The following is a 22,008-nucleotide window of genomic DNA, read 5'->3' on the forward strand; positions in this document are numbered from 1 at the left end:
AAGGAGGGGCATGGGGGATCCTTTCTCTTCCAGTCTCTTCCTCAGAAAGATAAAATTGGAGAAAAATGAAGACAACCAGATTACTTTTCTCCCAGCAAAGAACAGATTTACAAAAAAAAAAAACAAAAAAAAAACTCACACAACAAAACCAGACTACTCAAACAATTTGATTCCCTTTTGGCAACACAGTTTCCTTTTACACCCCCAACTCTAAAAAAGGAAAAGAAAGAGAGTGAGGGAGGGGGGGACTCCTTCTGGCCGACGCCGTCCATTATTCCAGGCTGGCCCCATAAAAATAAACACGTTAACATTTGTCAAATAATCACATAACCCTTTATAAAATACTTCACAGAAAGAGAGGACATACAACAAATCACGCTGGACAAGACAAAACACAAAACTACGTTCCCTTTTCTAGGCATTTACCTCTTCCAGTGCCCTGGAGGCAACTGAAAAAATTCCGGATCAGCACAGGATTCCACAATCCCTGCTCTGGCTACTGCTTTTCCCATTGACAATAAAATACCATTGGCTGAACCCTCTGTTACAGCCCCGATTACCATTCCAAAAGTGCACCATGCAATCCAATGGCGTCCCACTGAATTGCTTGGTAGCCCGATTCCCCATTGGCAACGTTACTCCCTTGCCTTTTACCAATTTAAAAGGACTTACTGGAAGCCTGTCTTGCCAAATGGCCATTTCCAATTCCCTTCCGCGGATTTCTTACCTAAATTCCGTTGCTTTTCCTGAGTTGGTTTTGAAGAGGGCCTTCTGCTATTCCTGCTGCTTGGAGAGACTGAAGATCCAAAAGCCCCTGAGGACCGGCAAAATCGCCAGGGTGCACCTTCCCCTGGTACTTTGTCACTGCAGACCTCTTCAGGAGAGCTAGGGCAGAAAAGTCACCCAGTGGTCGCCATTAAACTGTTGGAAATAAAAAGATTTATTTCTTTAAACAGATTTAAATTCTGAATAAAAAGAAACCCAATCTCAGGATTGAAAGCAAGAGATTTTTAATTATTTTCTGCAGCAAAAAATAACGAGAGGAAAGATTTCAGCCAAAGGCCACAAAATGAAACTTTCCCTCTAACAAGCTCCTCCTATTTCTTAATCTTTTATACTTCTCTCCAAAGTTCTTTGTTCCAAGAGGATTTGAATATCTCCTCCTCTCAAATCCACCCTAACTCTGATCTCATCTGTGGTCACATGCATATGATTTCATCTGTTATTTGGTGATATCCTGTTCCAGGTACGAAAAATCACCTGCTTTGTTCAGTTTAAGTTAGACAGAACTATTTTCTACTGACTTATATAAATAACCACAGCTTACAAATATAATAGAAAAATAACATTTTTCTAATATGCTAGAATTAAATTAATTAAAATCTTACACATCCCACAAAATCTCACCAGGCTTTGAAATTAAGTATACACAAAGGTTTAGGATGGTTTGTTCTCAGCCATCTGAAGTTTTCTCCCAGGTCATAGACTGTGAGCATCCTCCAAAGAACTCATGTGTTCATCTGTTTGTGTACATGACTGAATGAGCAACACTGGGAAAACGGGTTGAATGTTCATTAATCATATCTCCTAAAATGTGGTGTGGCGGGGTGGGGTGCTACATTATCCGGGGCTTTTTGGATGGAGCTGCTCTGAGCAGGGAAAGGGTGAGATATAAGTCTGATGAAATAAAATAGAACAGTATCTGGCACAAAACAGAACCAGCTTGCCAGTGGTAAACAGCAGCATCTATATTTCCCAGCTGGGGAGGGGGGAGATTAGCAGGGGGGCACTTGAGCACCTGAATGAAGGCATCTTGAGCACCAAGGTATTTGCGCTAATGTTTCTGGACAAGGCTCTGAAATTTCACTCTCTGAATGACTAGCATCTATAACCAGTTCTTGGATGAATTGTGAAAGCCCTTGCTTACAGATTGGCTCAGGGCTGTTTCACATTACCATTTCTTATATGTGTGTTAACACTCACGCATGCCTCATAATTCCAGACCCCTGTCACAAATATTTCCTCTCCATTCAACTATTTATACACCTGTAGGAAAAAAGTAACATGAACTGGCTCTCAGGTAACAAACAAGCCTCTGAATGTGCAGCTCCTGCCTGTGCAGGCATTTTGAATTACCTTTGTAAGGCCAGAGCAGGGATGTTATCAATAGATGTCAAAAGTTGCCTTGGCAACGGCTGTCCCATCCAGGTACTCTGCCAATGACAAATGCCAGAGGACAATGCACCTTTTGAGTGCCAAAGGAGCAGGCCTGACCCTGCTTCCATGACACCGCAAACCGTTTTTCATCAACAAAGCTATTTTGCTTACCCAGAACTGTATCTCGTGGCCAATGTAGGACGTAACTGGATCTGGGTGTCTCATCAGATGTATTCATTGCATCACAAGTTCCATCCCTCCAAGTTGGGTTCACAGAGGCCTGGACACAATGTTGGGGTTTAATGTCAGCACCTCGGCAAGGAGAAATTACGAGCAAGACATGGAGGTTTGGGAGACAACAGAAACCTCTCCATCTGAGGAGAGGACTAGCTTACTCAGTCAACTCCTCCATGAGAGGGTGCCCAGCGGCACAAAGGAACCGGTGAGTATCTCAGGAGAGACAGTTCATGTATGTGCCTCTGCTTAATTTTCCACTTTGGCTGGGGAGAGAAAGAAGAAGAGGTGGTTTTTATACCCCACTTTTCTCTACATTTTAGGAGTCTCAAAGCAGCTTACAATCTCCTTCCCTTCTCCTCCCCACAACAGGCACTTTGTGAGTCAGGTGGGGCTGAGAGAGTTCTGGGGAAACTGCGACTGGCCTGAGGTCACCCAGCAGGCTTCATGTAGAGGAATCCAACCTGGTTCTTCAGATTAGAGTCCACCACTCTTAACCACTACACCACACTGTCTCTCTAAGAGAGATGGCAAGGCTTGGATGAATGAATGCTGTACACAGCAGCAACGATGTGTGTAAAAATGGGTTAGGCACATACATTTATTTTGGATGCCATTAGCAGGTATGTGTGTGTCAGCCTTGGCCACTGTTACACACCCTTTGGCCATAAGTGTGTTTCATGTGGCTCAGAGAGCACAGTTCTTGTAAGAAAACTAGGCAATTGGGATTTATGTTTACAGGGTTATATTATTATAAAATGGCTCACATATACATAACAGCTGTTTGTATTCTAATGAAAACGAGACCTGCCCAGTTGTCATTGGTTGTTCTACAATTCTTCTTTTGGAGAAACAATTTGCCCCTGTAACATGTAAACAGGATTTAACTTACTGATAAGTGCACTACCTCTTTTCTCAGCTGGCATACTAGATGCTAGGATGTACCTAAGCCCAGCCTGTTTATTTGTACGTGTGTATCTTAGCATACGAGCCAAAGACATTCAGGAAATTGTAGTAGGTGGAACTGTAGTGTAGCACTGAAAAATATACAAAAGTTGTAATGTCTACTTTTTTTTACAGGTAATACAATCCAAATTTCAGTCATGGGGTGCCAGCCCACACATTATTTGAGGTTTGTCAGCTCATTCATGGAACTAATTTGCTCATTACCCCATTAAGCATATTGTTTGGGACACAAAAAACAGTTTGTGAAACCAGAATTTGGCTTCCAGGCACACTAATCCTGGTCTGCCTCCATAAATGCTGGTTTCATCACCTTCAGCCAGAGTGGCATAGTGGTTAAGAGCGGTGGACTCTTATCTGGAGAACTGGGTTTGATTCCTCACCCCTCCACATGCAGCCTGCTGGGCGACCTTAGGACAGTCACAGTTCTCTCAGAACTCTCAGCCCTACCTACCTCACCAGGTATCTGTTGTGGGGAGAGGAAGGGAAGGCAATTGTAAGCCGCTTTGAGACTCCTTAAAAGTAGAGAAAAGTGGGGTATAAAACCATCTCTTCTTCCTCATTTTGTAGCTGCATAGTGAATGATGGTAAAGCTGTAGCACAAGCCATGCTGACACCCAGATGTCCATGTTTGTAGACCACATGAAACCATAGTTATGGCTAACTGTGGTTAATAAATCAATGTCTTACCATGTTTTCAGATCCTGGGTGAAGGACTCTTAACTAACTATAATTGGTCAGTGACATATCTTCAGACAACCATACCAAGCAGACTTAATTTAATGAAAGCAGGATTTCATGTTATGTCTGAACTGGGCATTTCAAACAAGTGCTGTTATGCACCTTTATCTGTTTTCAAATATTGGAAGGTGTGTCTCCAAGACAACTTCAGACAGACTGATCTGTAGCATTTTTGGTCTTGCTAAGAACAAAACCACTCCCTGCTAAAGTGCACACTGATTTAATTTAAATGTATGCAAATGTAAAATTGGCTCTGGCCGAGCACTGAGGCTGTTTTGACAATTAGCCTGCTGGGCGGCTAGAGTACCTTCCAATCAAAGGAGCCAGTAGTTCCATTCCAAACTGTTCACATGTGTCACAGAGCCAGCTGCCCAAAGCAAAGGGGCAACTGTGCCTCCACTGGTGAAGGTAGGGTTGCCAACCTCCAGGTGGTGGCTGAAGATCTCCTGGGACTACAACTGATCTCCAGGTGACATAGAAGAGTTTTCCTGGAAAAAATGGCCACTTTGGAAGATAGACTCCATGGCATTATACCTCATTGAAGTCCCTCCCCTCCCTAAACCCTGCCCTCCTCAGGCTGCACTCCCCCAAATCGCCAGGTATTTCCCTAGGGGGTGCTCACAACTCTAGGTGCAGGGCTGGTGCATCTTTTGAGCAACCAAAGAAAGATTAGACTCATCAGCTTTCACAAAGACACCTTCAAATTGAAAAGAACAGCTGCTGCCGGTTTACTATCATGTAAAACCTGCTAGGTAAATATACACTGATACTTCAAACCAGCAATGATATGCGAAAGGAGCAATTTTAAGTCTGCAATCTGCTGCATGATTACTTAATATAATAAACATGCTCCTCAATTCAATTCAATTCAAGACCTTTATTGGCATACAATACAATAAAGCATGCTCCTCTGATCCCAAAGAGAATGGGCATGCATCATGACTAGTATCCATTATGACTAGTAGCCATGGATAGCCCTCTCCTCCATGAACATGTCCACTCTCCTCTTAAAGCCTTCCAAGTTGGCAGCCATCACCACATCCTGGGTCAGGGAGTTCCACAATTTAACACAATTGACATATTGTTTAAGCATTATAAGGGTACCTAACAGGTCCTCTTAATTTCCAGCTTTCATTTTTGTGCAGTAAGTTTTCAGCCTCTTTTGTTGCAAAGATATGGCTTTCCCTCATATTAATTCTAGGCTTCCAATATCAGGATGGGGCCTGGGGTTTTCCTGGAATCACAACTGATCTCCAAATCACAGAGATCAGTTTCCCAGAAGGAAATTGCTGTTTCCAAGGGTGGTCTGTATGGAATCCCATAGATTCCAGGAGAAACAGAAGTCTCAGAATAATACTACACCCTTCTTGAGTTCTCTCCCCTCTCCAAACTGTGTCCTCCCCAGGCACCACACCCAAATCTCCAGGAGTTTCCTAAGCAGGAGTTGGCAACCCCCAATTATTTCTGCAACAAAAGGGGCTACAGACTTGCTTATTTTTTTAACGAAAGCTGTGAATTAAAAGAATGGTATAATGACTAGGGCTGCCAGCTCTGGGTTGGGAAATACCTTGGGTTGCCAGGTCTCTCTTCATCACCAGCGGAAGGTTTCTGGGGCAGAGCCTGAGGAGGGCAGGGTTTGGGGAGGGACTTCAATGCCATAGAGTCCAATTCCCAAAGCGGCCATTTTCTCCAGGGGAACAGATCTCTATCGGCTGGTGATCGGTGGTAATGGCAGGAGATCTCCAGCTAGTACCTGGAGGTTCAGTACAGGAATCCAGCATTAATGATGCCAAATATATTCTGGCTAAACCTTTACAGTATGTGGTAATGTAACCACCAACACCATATATTGCCAACAAACAAGTGTATTTTTTCTTATTTACAGGATATTTCAACAGGTAAGTTCACAATTAATTCCTTTAACAAGTAAGTATTGAAGCAAAGTTCACTTAAAAATGTCCTTTTAAGGTGTATTTCTTTCTTTGCAGCACAGCAGCTTTGCTGTGCTGCAAAGAAAGAAATACACCTTAAAAGGACATTTTTAAGTGAACTTTGCTTCAATACTTACTTGTTAAAGGAATTAATTGTGAACTTACCTGTTGAAATATCCTGTAAATAAGAAAAAATACACTTGTTTGTTGGCAATATATGGTGTTGGTGGTTACATTACCACATACTGTAAAGGTTTAGCCAGAATATATTTGGCATCATTTATGGCTGGATTCCTGTACTGAATTTCTCATCTTTTGGTAATTGTACAGAGGTGTCTGATTTTTCCTTCAGTACCTGGAGGTTGGCAACCCTGGCAATACCTGGAGATTTTGAGGATGGCGCCTGAGGAGGGCAGGGTTTGGAGAGGGGAAGGACTTCAATGCCATAGAGTCCAATGGCCAAAGTGGACATTTTTCTCCAGGTGAACTGATCTCTGTCACCTGGAGATCAGTTGTAACAGCGGGAGATCTCCAGCCACCACCTGGAGGATGGATGCCCTAATAGTGTTTTACAAAATGTCAATTTTTTTAAAAAGCAGAAAGCCCCATGTGGCACAGGGGGAAAAGGCCACAGTGGGGGACTGGGGCAGGAAAAACACAGGAATATCTGCCATGTGGAAGCCCCATTGCTCCTGTATCAGAAGAACAATAGGGAAACCACACAAGCTTGTTCCCGTAAGGAAAACATCTTAGAAGGGATTACTTCCCAATAAACCTGCTTAGCATCTAGCTACTCTTCCCTTCTCCGCATAACACACATTTTATAATAACACAGAAATATTTTACAGTAACACAGAAAGCCCCAGGTGTCATGCGGCTCAGGTATGATTGTTAATCATGCAGAGAGAACAACTCTGTCTCTTTTTTTCAAGGAAGCCTGAGAAACCTAAAAAATCGATAGTCTGAAAATAAACTTGACAATTGCAGAGCTAACTGGTTATTCCACCCACTCTAAAGCTATTATGCTGAGACACAAGTGGCAAAACTTTAATCAGTTTCCCAGAGATTTACGACCTGATCCTAATACAGATTTAGGTGTACTGAAGCCTGTTAACATTAGTAGGGTTTTGTGTGTCTGCCAGTACAATCCTGTGCCAAGTCACTCTGGCCTAAACCCCCTGATTTCAATAGGCTTAAATTAGAGCAACTCTGCATTGGATTGCACTGTCTCTATGACAAGGATGGGGCTGTTAGTTTCAGTCCTTTGTCACCCACTGGGAAGTAATCCCTACTGTTTTCAGTGGGATTTATTTCTGAGTAAACATGGACAGGAGCCCCATGGTGCAGAGTGGTAAGCTGCAGTTCTGCAGTCAAAAGCTCTGCTCACGACCTGAGATCGATCCCAAAGGAAGTCGGTTTCAGGTAGCCGGCTCAAGGTTGACGCAGCCTTCCATCCTTCCGAGGTCGGTAAAATGAGTAACCAGCTTGCTGGGGGTAAAGGGAAGATGACTGGGGAAGGCACTGGCAAACCACCCCGTAAAACAAAGTCTGCCTAGGAAACGTCGGGATGTGGTGTCACCCCATGGGTCAGGAATGACCCGGTGCTTGCACAGGGGACCTTTACCTTTACCTAAACATGCACAGGCATGGTGGGTCATGTGTTTAGAATTAGGAACCCAGAGGGCTGATCAGCACACTCAAGCTCACATCCTCCAGTTCTTCAAAGTAACCATATTTCCTGCACACACCACACACATCAAGAACCAGTGATAACAGGCATAGAAGCATTTGATTCTGGCAGGGTCTGAATTTGGTTAATTCTTTTCAAAAAGTGTTATTACATCCGTTTGGACACTATCACTTATTTAGAATATTGTATCATATTAGGGGTTTATTGGTTCCAAATGAAAACAAATGCCCATCTGTAACCTTCTCTCTAGCAACCATCTAGTAGGAGGAAATTATTAGGGGATTACGCCCAGGCATCTTCCCATATTTCAGGCACATAGGAGAAGCTGTCCCAATTTTATAAGTAATTGAAATTCTGGCTTGAAGATCTGGTCTAGAGAAGCATGAATTTGTTTGGGGCATTGTCTACCTTTCCTTGGCTCCCCAAGCAGTGGACAGTTGGCATCTATTTTAAAATAAAACTGGAGCATGTAGATGAGGGGAGCTAACCCTGCTGTCCTTCCTATGCCTTACTCAGGTGCTTGATCACATTGGGTAGCCGTGTTAGTCTGGAGCAGTAGAAAAGAGCAAGAGTCCAGTAGCCCCTTAAAGACAAACAAAATTTCTGGCAGGGTATGAGCTGTGGCTCATGAAAGCTCATAACCCTGTCAGACGTTTTGTTAGTATTTAAGGTGCTACTGGACTCTTGCTCTTTTCAGGTGCTTGAAATGCTCTTCTCCCAGCCAAGCCGATTCTGATCACAGCTCGACAGACTTTTTGTGTTGGAATAAAATCATACAACCGAGGGAAAAGGAGTCTCACAGCCCGTGACCTCTGACATCTAGATAAATATGGTAGCATACCTAAATCTAATCTGTGTTTAATGAAGTACTCTGCATGGCTGAGAAACAATCGGATAAGGAAGTTTATGCAACAATACAGAATTGCTTCAGAAGGAAGTACCTGGCAGAAACTCAGGAAGTTAACACAGAAGAATGGGCCATTGATATCAGAAGGTAGAAAAAAGACGTAGAAAGCAACTTGTCATGGGAACCTTTGTTCAGAGCAAGTTACATATCAAAGAAGAAGACGCAATCTGCTGGCTATTTTAATTCTGATCTGGCAAGAAAACATGGCAGGAACAAAGAAAGAACTGCTGGTACCGGAGCAGAAAAACGGTTTCACCAGCACGGACATACCAATTTTAATACCAGCATATGCATTATTTTTTATAATCATACCCAATGAGCTGGATCCAGAGCCTGGTCTTGGCTGGGGAGGGCGAGCTAGAAATTTAAATAATAAATAAAATAAATAGCAATCTACTGATCCCTCCTTCCTTCTCAGACCTCTCCACACGTTATTCCTCTGGGTCCCCTAGGAACAGCATTTGGTGGAGGTCAGTGGGCTACGGTGGGAGGGGGAAAGCAGGAAAGTTCCATTCTGCCGATAGGAAATTCAGTTGGGATCCAACCCAATAAATCATAACATTTTATGCCACTCTACATTCACTTTCTCCTGTATGGAAAACTGTAGACTAATAACAGTGCCTTATTTGATAAGAAGCTGCAGGGGACAGTAATAACTGGATGCTTCCTCTTTTTCTTTAGAAATCTCTTCTCCACAGGCTGATTTTCCTGGCGAAGATCTCCCCACACCTGGCAGATAAAAGGGATTTAGCTGGTAAGTGAAAAAAATCCTACTTTCGGCTCCATCAAGAGGAACTTTTCTAGAAGAAGGTCAAACTAATTAAAGCTTACTGGGCCTACACTGTACCATTTGGCCAACTGTGCCAGTGACTGATACAAACATAGGTTTGGGTGTCCCAGCAGTTGACCATCTTGTGAAACTCACCACCACAAGATGTACTGATGGCCACTACCCCAAAAGGCATTAAAAGATTAGATTAACCAGGAAAAATAAGTCTATCAATTGCTAATAGCAATGATGACTAGGGCCCAAACAAGATGGTATCCCCAAGTTCATCCCCAAGGCTCTGCCAAGTTTGTAGAGTTCCCACTGGTGAACTTCTTTTAACAGTGCTACAGAGGTCCAGTTCTGGTTGGGACTTCCACAACATGGGGGGAGAGAGAGAGAGAGGCTTCTGCCTTCCCCCTCTGATGATTTTCCAACCTGAAATGGTGCCAGGAGGACATTATCTGCCCCTCCCCCCACGCCACTGTGGTCCTGACCAGAACGAGGCCCCTGTAGTGCTGTTATAAGGAGCTCCCTGCTGGGAACTCAATGACGATGCCACCTCGTCTAGTTTGGCCCCTAGTAGAACCTCCGTTTTCAGAGGTAGTAACTTTGTGAATAACCGTGCTGGGAGGGGCAACATCACAGTAAGAGTTGTTCAACAGTGGAATGGGCTACCTAGGGAGGTAGTGAGCTCCCCCTCTCTGCCAGTCTTCAAGCAGAGGCTGGATAAACACTTGTCAGGGATGCTCTAATCTGCTCCTGCATTGAGAAGGGGGTTGGGCTAGATGGCCTGTATGGCCCCTTCCAACTCTATGATTCTATAAGGCCTTAGCTTCCATGGCCAGCTTGCAGGCCTTCTAATACATCTATCTGGCTTTTTATGGATACTGGGCAGGATAGGCTAAAAGGGCTATTTTTGTGTTCTTAAGTTAGTGATCATTTTCCCAGAGTTATACCCTCCATTGTGCTGCTTCTCTTGTTGCTTTGGCTTCCTTCCACTCGAGCCTGCAGTAATCAGCTGTTGTTGTTGTTTTAAATGGGTATGAGGGCAAAGGAGCCAGTGATGCTGTAGTGGGGAGGATGCTGCCCCATCCTACTATTCTGCTGAGCAAAGTTCAAAGCCTTTTTCCCTCTTAAATGGCTCCTCCACCAAATAGGGCTGCCAGGTCCCTCTTCACCACCGGCGGGATGTTTTTGTGGCAGAGCCTGAGGAGGGCGGGGTTTGTGGAGGGGAGGGACTTCAGTGCCATAGAGTCCAATTGCCAAAGCGGCCATTTTCTCCAGGGGAACGGATCTCTATCGGCTCGAGATCAGCTGTAATAGCAGGAGATCTCCAGCTACTACCTGGAGGTTGGCAACCCTACCACCAAAAGAAGATTCACACGTTAGAGGGATGCTCCTTAGGCTGGAGGAAGGCCTCAACTTTGCTCAGTGAAGTGGTAGCATAAGAGTAGGATCCATCCCCTTGTCCCCAAGCAGAACCACAGTGTGGTGGTTGGTGTGTTCCCTCAGGATAAATTTATGCCTGCCTCGTTTCTCCACAGAACACTGGGAACAGCTGTTTGTGAGTCTACAGCGCTACTACTATCAGGAAGAGGGGGTCACAGGCCTGCTGCTGATCTATCCTGCACACATTGTCCACGTATTGGAGGTGAGCTGTCTGAGGATGGTAAAGAGCACAAGACTGCTGCTACCTGAGAGATCGCTTGGGAGGCTGCTGAGGTTGATGAGTGGTTCTGAAGTTGGCTATCCCTATGCTGATGGCCTTCAGGAGTTTGCTTTAACTTTGCCGCTACCCCCAAAAGGCAGGGCATATCAGCTAGTCCTCAAACTCAACAATATTGACCCAAGAATAACAACTTCCTTCCCTCCTTTTTCATCTCCCTGACAGCATCACCTCAGGTGCCAACTCCTGAAATAAACACCTAGGTAGGGTTGCCATCCTCCAGGTGGTGGCTGGGCGATCAAGGATTTCAACTGATTGCCAGGCCACAGAGATCAGTTCCCCTAGAGAAACTGGCTGCTTTGGAAGGTGGACCCTATGGCATTATACCCCGCTGAAGTCCCTCCTCTCCCCTCCTCAGACTCTATCCCTCCCCAAATCTCCAGGAATTTCCCAACCCAGAGCTGGCAACCCTAACATCTGATAACTGGGCAAGGCCTATAGGTAGAGCCCAGTGCAAGCTTGGGGAATACAGGGGGGTACAGCCCAGAGGTTTGTAGTCAAGTTGGGGGGTGGAGTCTAGAGCAAAAGCTGGAGAGGGCCTAAAACTACAACTGAGGAGAGAGAAAAATGTCCTTTCCCTGTTGCTTTTCAGGTAACTGGTCCAAAATTTAGAAGAAAAAACACACAACCCAAACCCTTGGCCAGACTATGGTTTTCTTATCAGTTGGCAACTCCACTTACTTTGCAGTTGTAAGACCTGTTTCTCAAATCCTTGATCCCATTCCACCCTCTACATTTTAAAAGCCTCCTGAGCTTAATCTCTTACTCCTAAAACAAAGCCCGCATCCCGGTGGACTTACCTACCATTTTCTTCCCAACATTCGGCCATGGCTGCGTGCCCATGGCTTATCTGGGAAAGGGCCATGATAGCTGTTCACGAAGTAAGCTGGGGGTGGAGGTAATATTGGGGGGGGGGGCGTACTAGCAGCAAAGCAAGAGTGTAAGTCCTCAGCCAGGCATCCATCTCAGGAAATCACAAGTTCTTCTGGAGTGTGCCTAGACTTCCAAAGAAAAGTATTTGCCTTTTCGCCACTGGGTGTCAATTAATACAAACATTTATTATAGGGGAAAGAGTATCAAGTGCAGCTAAATGCATTCAACATGTAAATCCAAGTGGGAAAGTGAATGTGTGAATCTACAGAGTTGGCAGTAGCAACTCCTTTCTCGACTAAGATCCTTTTCACACGCAGACTTTATCCCAATTGGTAAACGTTACTGCCCTGTCTGGTTTTGAAGCAGGGCGAGAACATTTCTTTTATGGTTTTTCAGATAACAATGGATTCCATTAGCGAAACACTTCAAGCATTTTAGGACTCCTTTTTCAGTATATGCCCCATTTTTTGGTTTCAGAGTTCTATGGCTCCCCATGGGCAAGGCAGTCTCTTCCCCACAATTTGCAGCTTGCATGTTATCATACATTCTCGGCTGTGGCAAAGTCAGCCTCTTTCTGTCGGTAACCATGGTAATAAACGGCCTTGGATGCCTGCGCTATAGTGAGCGTTTCAGTCCAATTGTAGATCAACAGTTCTGAAATGAAATGGGCATGAAAGCTTCGCTGACAAATCTGAGAATCTTCTTTTTCACGTTCTGCTCAGGGTTGCCCACTTTTAACCGGGTCCCTCTAATATCAGTTTCATCTGCTGCAAATACCAGATGATGTTATTTATCTCCATGCCATGAAAAGCTTCAGCTACCCATTTCCACACATTAAGTCTGTATTAAAGGGACAGAGGATTTTTTCCCCCCTCCAGCCTAGTTGGCACTGACAACCCTAATTCCGGTCCTTCCACCCCTAACTGAAAAGCCTGCACTCCAGGTATGAGAGGAGGGGTGCTTCTGCATGGCTCTTTCCTGACTCTCCCCCATCATGTGTAGCCAAGTGGCTTATGCTGAATGAAGAATGACGGCCACAGAGTCCTTTGAGGAAACCCGCCTGAGGTGAATTTCTGTCCAGTGAGACGCTAACAGCCCCTTGACACATTCCTCTGCCTCTGTTTCACAAATGTTCAGTTGATTGGGCTAGAGATAGGGCTGCCAGGTCCCTCTTCGCCACCGGTGGGAGGTTTTTGGGGCGGAGCCTGAGGAAGGCGGGGTTTGGGGAGGGGAGGGGAGGGACTTCCGCGCCAAAGAGGCCACTTGTCAAAGCGGCCATTTTCTCCTGGTGAACTGATCTCTGTCAGTTGGAGATCAGTTGTAATCGCAGGAGGTCTCCAGCTAGTACCTGGAGGTTTGCAAACCACAGATAGCAGAAAAAGTTAAACAATAATTATTAAAGCAATAATACTCTGTTCAATTTTAGGCATATATATTATTCAATCCATAAATATGCATTAATGTGCAAACAAATTCCAAACATATTATAGTTTGTGTTGTTACCGTCACAACCGTTATATGTAAATCTGAGAGTTCTGTGCAAATATATCGCTAACTTGCATAAAGGCGACGTCGAGATGTAGTCACGTAGGCGTTAAACCACTTGGAGTGTAGGTGACAGAGAGTTTCTGTCATTGTAGCTTGGAGCATAATAACTCATCAATCATCTGAGTGGCAATGGTAGAGCATATCAAGTAGAATACAGGGTGCCGGATGTTTCCACCACTAGGCGGTCTTCATCAGCTGCCACTATATTAAAAAATCACAATGCCATAAATTGATATTTCACGTAGTATTACATGCAGAACTTGACATAAACAATGTAGTCTTAAGGTCTTGCACAGCATAATTTTGCTCAGTATTACATCAGTATTGCCAAATGGAAAAGAATTCTTTTTGCTCCAAACATATAAAGTATCATTATATATAATGCAAAATTACTCACACTCGGGCTGTATAGTAACTCGCTCCTTCGTTGGATGGGATCAAGTGTCCTTACTAAACAACCAGTAACTTGGTTGAGTTAAAACCGCTCTGCTGATTGCATGCATCTGTGTGTATATGGTCTTAAAGGTACAGTCCCTATTACAAATAGCTATGTAAATCAATTGAGGTATTCAATCCATGTGGATGTAAAGATCCAAAGAGGTGTATGTATTTTGTTTCCTGCTGTCTCAATAGTAAATCTATATCAGTTACATCATTGTTATATTTAATAAATCTCCAAATAATAAAAAAGGAAAGATTTTTGTGTGTGATTTTTTTCTTAAAAATGTGCTGTTAGGGGTGCTTCCATCACCCTATTTCTGAATCTTGATAAGTGTTCTCCAACCCTATATTTTATAGGTCTCCTGGTTTTGCCAATATACCAGGAAGGGCAAGAACATTTAATGGCATATATACAATTTTTAGAATTACAGTTATTAAATGATGTGATCTTAAACAAGTAGCCTGTTGCAGGATTGGTTACTTCTCGAACTGGTAAAAGAAATTTACAATAGGAACAATGGCCACATCTAAAATTTCCTACGGGAAGAGAGGTTTCTTGCTGAGATGTTTTATTTACATATTTATTAACCAAAAAATCCCGTATTGAACGTGTACGTTTATAAGCAAACCTTGGTGGTAAGTTGCATCCTGGTAGGTTTTGCAGTAGGTGCCAGTGTTTGAGGATAATCCTCCTAATCATGGGAGTTGCTGCTGTGTATTGTAATACACATGAAAGTTTTGAATCCTGATTTATTGTTCTGTCTTGTAATAATTCAGACCGGGGTTTGTTGAATGCTCTTTGAGCAGCCTTTTGTATTATTTTCTGTGGATATTGTCTTAATCTTAAATCCGTTTGTAATTTATTAGCTGCTTTATGATACTCACTAGATTCAGTAGCATTCCTTTTTAAACGTAAAAATTGTCCATAAGGGAGATTGCGTTTTAAATGAAAGGGGTGAAAGGATAGTAGGGAATTCCTGTCTATTGGTTTTTTATAAGGTTTAATATTTAAGGAGCCATCATATTTCTTGTACACTATTGTGTCTAGAAATGGAATGTGAGACATATTAGCTTCACCTGTAAGGTGAATATTGTCATCTTGGATGTTAATCCAATTCTTGAAGGCTGTGAAATTCTCTCTATCTTGCATTGCCACCAAGATGTCATCAATAAATCTTTTGTAAAGAAATATGGCCTGTTTGAAAGGATTAATGGGTGACATTATGAAATTATATTCAAAATAAGTCATATAAATATTGGCAATGGAAGGAGTTCATGCACTCCCCATTGCAACTCCTTTTATCTGCATATAATATTCATCCTGAAACATAAAAAAATTGTGTTCTGTGACAATGTCCAATAAGTCCAATAGGAACTCTGTAGGTGGTTGCAGATTCTGATGGGAGTCAAGTAGATCTTTAATAACATGCCTTACTCTGTCTGTGGGTACATTTGTATAGAGTGCATTGACATCTAATGTACCTAGCACAGAGTGATTGGGGATCTTAATTCTTTCTATTGTGGTTATTAAATGGCCGGTATCTTAATATAAGAATCAGTTCTTAGGACATATGTGTGTAAAAAGGACTCCAAATATTTTGCTATGGAATCCAGTACTGAATTTATCCCAGAAATTATTGGTCTCCCGGGCGGGGGGATTTGTCCCTTGTGCTCCTTTGGGAGAATATAAAATATGGGCATTTTTGGATGTTGATTGTATAGATATTCAGCCGTTTCTGCTGTGATGTAGTCAAGAGATAAAGCATCATTAATTACTGTTCTAATAATTAGTTGGACTTCTTCTGTGGGATTATTAGGTAGTTTACGGTAATACTGCCTATCATTCAGTTGTCGTAATGCCTCATTTAAATAGTCCTCTTTACTGAGAATTATGGTAGAGCCGCCTTTGTCGGCTGGCTTCACTACAATGTCCTGATATTCAGATAAAGCTTTAAAAGTTTCCCAATCTTGAGTTGTAAAATTATGCTGTTGATAAATTTTACGTTTTCCATACTTTCAATGTCCCGTAGAACCACCTCATTAAATGTTGTTATTAGGTGGTTAGTTGTATTTGGGACATATTTGGATTTCGGTTTGAATTTCTCTCGAGTAGTTGGATTTCTATCATCGCCAAATTATTCTTTCAGTTTCAATAAACGGGTGTGTTTAAATATATCTATTCTGGTCTGGAGTGAGGAGTATTGAGGTGCGGGAACATATCCTAAACCTAATTGTAATACTTTAATTTCTTGCTGAGTGAGTCTGCGTTTAGATAAATTAACAACTAAGTTTTGCAGTTCCTGCCTGCCCGGCGATACTGAGCAAAATTATGCTGTGTAAGACCTTAAGACTACATTGTTTATGTGAGGTTCTGTATGAAATACTACGTGAAATATCAATTTATGGCATCGCGATTTTTTAATATAGTGGCAGCTGATGAAGACCGCCTAGTGGTGGAAACAGGGATACATCCGGCACCCTGTATTCTACTTGATATGCTCTACCATTGCCACTCAGATGATTGATGAGTTATACTCCAAGCTACAACGACAGAAACTTTCTGTCACCTACACTTCAAGTGGTTTGACGCCTACGTGACTACATCTCGACGTCTCCTTATGCAAGTTAGCGATATATTTGTACAGGATTCTCAGATTTACATATAACGCTTGTGACTGTAACAACACATGCTGTAATATGTTTGGAATTTGTTTGCACGTTAATGTATATTTATGGATTGAATAATATATATGCCTAAAATTGAACAGAGTATTATTGCTTTAATAATTATTGTTTAACTTTTTCTGCTATCTGTGGTTTGTAAACTAACTTTATAGCAGGCTAACTTATATTTAACCAGTACCTGGAGGTTGGCAACCCTAGCTAGAGAACAGCCGCAGATCACTGTGTCTGGCCCTCCACACAGTTCCAGTTGTCCCCCCCCCCTCAGCCCATGATGTATTTGTATAGTCCAGCACAATATCTTAATCCATGCTAAGGTCCGAATGCTTCTGTTGTTGAGCTCCTCTGTTTTTTATTACCTCTGAAATTGCCAGTTTGTTTTTCATCTGGATTTGTTGATTTTCTTTCAGTCATCCAGTGAAATGCTTTACTCTGTCCTGAGAGATCTGAGGGACACAGAGCAGCAGCAGAGGTGAGCAGGCCTTGGAATTGTGCGCTTTCCACCCCCCTTCCCCACTTCAAGCATAGCGCTGACATTCAAGGCCACATTTTCAGTTCACTTATATTATGGGTACATCTTGCAAGAGTCAGGGCCGTCGATTAGAATTCCCATGGCTCATCAGCACCATTTATGATCAGAGCTGTAACCTAAAACAATAACTCACAGCTTGCATCACCCTAGCTGGAGAGCCGGCATGGTGTAGTGGTTAAGAGCAATAGACTCTAATCCGGGTTCGATTCCCCACTCCTCCACATGAGCGGCGAAGGCTAATCTGGTGAACTGGATTTGTTTCCCCACTCCTATACATGAAGCCAGCTTGGTGACCTTGGGCTAGTCACAACTGTCTCAGCCCCACCTACCTCACAAGGGGTCCATTGTGGGGAGGGGAAGGGAAGGTTTGATTCTGCCTTTGATTCTGTAAGCCAGTTTGATCCTGCCTTAAGTGGTCGAGAAAGTCAGCATATAAAAAACAACTCTTCTTCTATCTAGAGCAGGGCAGAGTTGTCCTATCTATAATTTTCTTACATATCCAGCAAAGTTTCAATAACCTCTTTATCCTCTGGGCTTCTGATGCTGCCCCTTACATCCAGGCCTACCTGGAGAAAACAGGGCTCTCAAGAGTTGACAGAACTGCAACAGTTAACTCTCGAAATCTGACTTGCTTTGCAGCCTCGCTGGTGGCCAAATAGCTGGATCACTGTCCATGAGCAGCAAAAAATATTTGGACTCTTTTGCAGGACATCGATGGCATTTACATGCCTTTCTGACTTCAATTTCTTTTCATCAGTTTTGCTTAGATGTCTTTGTTGGATTGTGAGGGCTTTGTTATGCCCAAATCCCTGTTAAATTAGCAGAGTGCACAAAGGCTGTTGTGCACAGAGAAGCCCATCCAAACCTCTGTGTGTGCCAGGAACAAAATTGCTAGGAGCCTTTTATCTATTTAACTAATATACTTTATTTATTGTAGGAAACCAATTTCTGGATAGGGTAAAGTATAGTTGCCTATCTATTCTAACTAACTAGGATGGAGGGAGATCCAGGACATGCGCCCTTCCCTCATGGTGGCAAGATGGAGAAGAGTGCCAGTGTGTGTGAGGAGGTGGGGAAGAAACAGGAAGGAAGGAAGTTTCCCTAAGAGTAGCAATCTACATATCAAAGGGATAGGTCAGAGCAGTAGAGAAAGGATGCCCCAGTGTCTTGTCCCCTCTATCTCTCTGACTCACTAGTCTTGTCCCCCTCTGGAGTCTGAGATTAAGAGACAGCACAAAGTCCTTCACTTCCAACAGTCTTTCCCTCCATTTCCCACAAACTTCCTGGCAGATGAGAAAATGCCAGTCAGCCATGGAAACAGGAGGAGGCAGGCAGCCATGTATTCCCATTGCTTGTCAACACTTCTCTATTTGTACACGGGATGTAGGTGGCTGTAGTCACTGTAAGAATCCTATTTAAATTATAAATAGTTGGGAAAGTGAATCTATAAAGCAGAGGTAAAAGGCAAAGGTAGTCCCCAGTGCAAGCACCGGGTCATTACTGACCCATGGGGTGATGTCACATCCCAACATTTCCTATGAAGGCTATGGTTTGCCATTGCTTTCCCCAATCATCTACACTTTACCCCCAGCAAGCTGGGCATTCATTTTACCAACCTCAGGAGGATGGAAGGCTGAGTCAACCTTGAGCCGGCTACCTGAAACCGACTTCCATCCGGATCGAACTCAGCTCGTGAGCAGAGCTTTTGACTGCAGCACTGCAGCTCACCACTCTGAGCCATGGGTGTAAAGCAGAGGGCGGTTGCTTAATTCTGATTAACCTATTTGGTTTGACAAGACAACTCTACAACTTAACTTTGTGAACCTGACACAACTAATGTTTTTATGGACTAAATGAAAGGAATGGATTCTCTTAGCTCCTGCCAGGGTTGCAAGCACCATAAGAGAGTCCCGGCCTGGGTAACTGAGGAGTGGCTTACACAACTTTGCTTGCTGCTAGTCAATGTCAGCAGCACTGAGTAGCTTGGTGACACATGTGTGAATGAACCATCATGGGTTACTCATGGCAACAGTGCTCAATGGAGCCTGTGAGCATAGTCTGATGAGAACCATCAAGTGATAAGTAACTGAGCAGTGAGCGATCATGTGATATATATGCTTGTATGAACCTCTCTTCTTTCTTTTCTGTTTTTCCCTATATTTAACAGGCATTGGCTAGTCATCTGCCATTTCAGACTTTTAAAAAAGGGAAATGAAATTTAATTTTTCCTTGACACTATAAAGAGAAAAGTTGCCACATCTCTCATACAATTGACTGATCTACTTGATAGTGGATAATGCAGTATCCGCTTCTCAGAAAGTGTCTTTAGCTGTTTTATCCAGGAATGATATATCTATTTTGTGCAGTATTATATTGTGGACATGCTAAAACAATGTGGGCTAGGGAGTCTGCTTGATCTGGACAATATGGGCATTTTCGTTCTTTTGCGATAATTTTATTGTATTGCCCTTGTGTCTCGGCTGAGTCTAAGGCATTACATCTTGCCAATAAGAAAGCTTGTCTAAATGTATGGATTTCTAACCAGTGGAAATAGTCTGGCAAGGAGAAAGTTCTGTTGAAGGGTATCTGGAAGAAGTGATGTGAACATTTATGATTTGCCTCCTTAAACACTAAGGACCAATCCTCATTCTTAGAGAGGTTCTCTCTGAGGATATGGCAACCCCTGACTGACAATTTAGCTGAGTGTCCATATTTTCATATTGTGCTAATATTTTTCCACTTGAAAAGACTTCCTTAATTGCTGCACATCAGGGGAAGGCAAAGGGGAAGGCAAACCCCTCCTGTCTGTGATGTGTTAGTTTTCCATATGTATGAACCTTCTTTAAAAATCCTTTTTCCTGAATGCTTGAACTGTTTAGGCCAATATTCTGTGCTTGTGCAGGACCGTCTTCATTTCCTACCTCTCCGCACCTACCATAGGATATTCCCTGTTCCCCACAGCTGTTGAAGAAGGTGTGGCTTCTGAGCTATGATTTCTTGACCTGTTTCAGAGCGCTGGTCTTGGATGCCAAGATCCTTGTGATGTCCCATAATCTCCCCTCCCGGCTTTTCCAACAGTGGCATTACAAAGTACTGAATATGCCAGAGAAACACCTGAACTATGACTCAGTCCATGAAGAACCAGAGGAGGCTATTATCTGTGAGTGCCTTGCAACACTCCTGAAACTTGGCAAGCACCTTCTGAGGTACCCCAAGGTATGGGCCATACAACTATCACCAGTGTGGGTTTGGCTTGCCATTAACCTGTTCTGTCACCTTTACTTTTCTTTTACCATATGCCCATTGTCATAAGAGGCTGTGCATTATCTTTTTCTCCAAAAGTGCCTCATTGTGCCAGACAATGTTCTCAGGCCCAGAGTTTTGTATTGTTAATTGACCTAGATACCAAAAACACACATGCCCCCCCCCAAAAAATAACAAAACAAAACCAGGAAGGCCAGCAAATACTATGCAGGTTACAATAGTCACTGCTCTAGGACTGTGTGATTTTTCTGTCCATGAGTCGTTTTTTTTTTTTTTTTTTTTTTTGTTCTTCAGAGCCCCCAGAACCTCCCAGACACCATCCTAGCTAAGGTACCAGAGCTCATTATTCCCCAGGACACCATCTGCCACCTTCTGGAATGCCAGGAGTTGCTAACTCCTGCCCAATACCTGCATTACTATGACTCCCCGGTGGACATCCTTATAGACTCAGGTATGGCCAACTTCTGTTACAGACTAAGCAGCAAGGCTGTGGGTGAATCAGGACCTTTAGAGTCATTGTAAAGCAGGATCCCTACAAGCTTCAGCAGTATCTCTGAGATCAGATGTCTGTTTAATGCAATCAGTTCTCCTACTGAGTCCTTCATTATTGAATAGAACATCTTTGGCAACCCAGTGTATCCACTGGCAATGAGGTGTTAGGCACTGAACCAAACAGAAGAGTCATACAAACAATATGTATGGCTTATTCACTGTTAAGGGACTGGAGTTAGCCAAATTGTAAGCAAGGCAGGATTCAAGTGAGTGCCATTTTAGATGGGATCTAGAATGAGAAGTGTGGAAGGAAAGGGGGATCTATCACAAGAGTTATCACCACCAGCCAGCATGGTGTAGTGGTTAAGAGTGGTGGTTTGGAGCGATGGACTCTGATCTGGAGAACCAAGTTTTGATTCCCCACTCCTCCAAATGAGTGGTGGAGGCTAATCTAGTGAACTGGATTTGTTTCCCCACTCCTGCACACGAAGCCAGCTGGCTGACCTTGGACTAGTCACACTCTCTCAGCCCCACCTATCTCACAGGGTGTCTGTTGTCGGGAGGGGAAGGGAAGGTCATTGTAAGCCGGTTTAATTCTTCCTTAAGTGGTAGAGAAAGTCAGCATATAAAAACCTACTCTTCCTCCTCCTCCAGGGAAGTTGATGCTGGGTCAGTTTTGTAGCCCCTATTGTTACTTGACACAGCTGTTAGGAGAATCAGTACATGACTAATCAGAACATATGATAGCACTTTAAATTAAATCACATAATTCAGCTGTCTAGCCTGGTCCAACTAGCAGCAGGTCTCCATCATCTCATTCAGAAGGCCTTCTCAACTCTGCTAGCTGCAACCCTTTGTCTGGTGAAGCCAGCGAATGCATTTAGCCCCAGTCACTGAGCCAAGGGGCCTCCCCAAGCTACCTGCTTCTGGTGAGGCAAAACAGACTGCAGTAGGAAGGCTTGGTTCCTGGCTGTAGCAAAGAGTCAAGTATAAACAAGTATACCAAACATGGCTTGACCTGCCAGCAGGGCCGGATTTAGGTTTGATGAGGCCCTAAG

The 22,008-nt window shown here is 43.3% G+C and overlaps 1 pseudogene; it reads left to right on the forward strand.

The window, feature by feature from the left end:
• The first annotated feature begins 2,446 nt into the window (after positions 1-2,446).
• Positions 2,447-22,008, forward strand: part of LOC130476285 (testis-expressed protein 47-like) — a 28,804-nt pseudogene continuing 9,242 nt past the window's right edge.

This window comes from Euleptes europaea, chromosome 1, assembly GCF_029931775.1.
Source record: "Euleptes europaea isolate rEulEur1 chromosome 1, rEulEur1.hap1, whole genome shotgun sequence".
Classification (NCBI taxonomy): Eukaryota; Metazoa; Chordata; class Lepidosauria; order Squamata; family Sphaerodactylidae; genus Euleptes; species Euleptes europaea.